The sequence below is a fragment of the Meleagris gallopavo genome, unplaced genomic scaffold (assembly GCF_000146605.3).
Source record: "Meleagris gallopavo isolate NT-WF06-2002-E0010 breed Aviagen turkey brand Nicholas breeding stock unplaced genomic scaffold, Turkey_5.1 ChrUn_random_deg7180001690994, whole genome shotgun sequence".
NCBI classification, from domain to species: domain Eukaryota; kingdom Metazoa; phylum Chordata; class Aves; order Galliformes; family Phasianidae; genus Meleagris; species Meleagris gallopavo.
The window spans coordinates 1-505 of record NW_011317354.1 but is presented as its reverse complement, the minus strand read 5'-3'; the positions used below and the strand labels follow the sequence as shown (position 1 = coordinate 505).

Here is a 505-nt window from a genome sequence, read left to right as displayed (position 1 = left end):
AATCAGAGCAGCTAGGGTAGAGGGTTTCTGGGACAAGGGTGGGGGCTATGCAAATAGGAACAGCGCGCGGCATGCCGGAGCAACTCATCACATAAGTAGGAGCCTCCCGTGGGCCTCCGTGGGTAAAGCGTGGGCCTCGGTGAGGAGGTCAGGAAGGGGCAGACAGCAGAGTGGGGCAGATCATCAGGGATGTGAGTCACCGTGAGGTGCGGGCTGGTGGCTTGGCGTGGGGAGCGGGTCGGCGGGAGCAGAAAGCATACTTACCTGGCAGGGGAGACACCATGATCAGGCAGGTGGTTTTCCCAGGGCGAGGCTCATCCCCTGCACTCCGGGTGTGCTGACCCCTGCGATTTCCCCAAATGCGGGAAACTCGACTGCATAATTTGTGGTAGTGGGGGACTGCGTTCGCGCTCTCCCCTGACATCTTTGGTCTAAACAACAGAATAGAATGGGACGGGAGGGAGAAGGCGGGGTGGAGGTCGCTTTCTTTGGCTGCCAGCAGAGG

At 60.0% G+C, this 505-nt stretch overlaps 1 non-coding gene across 1 annotated transcript; it reads left to right on the top strand.

Moving 5' to 3' along the window:
- The first annotated feature begins 256 nt into the window (after positions 1 to 256).
- Positions 257 to 420, top strand: LOC116217854. Its single transcript, XR_004162568.1, has one exon. It is a non-coding gene; the product is annotated as a U1 spliceosomal RNA (small nuclear RNA).
- The last annotated feature ends 85 nt before the right edge of the window (positions 421 to 505 follow it).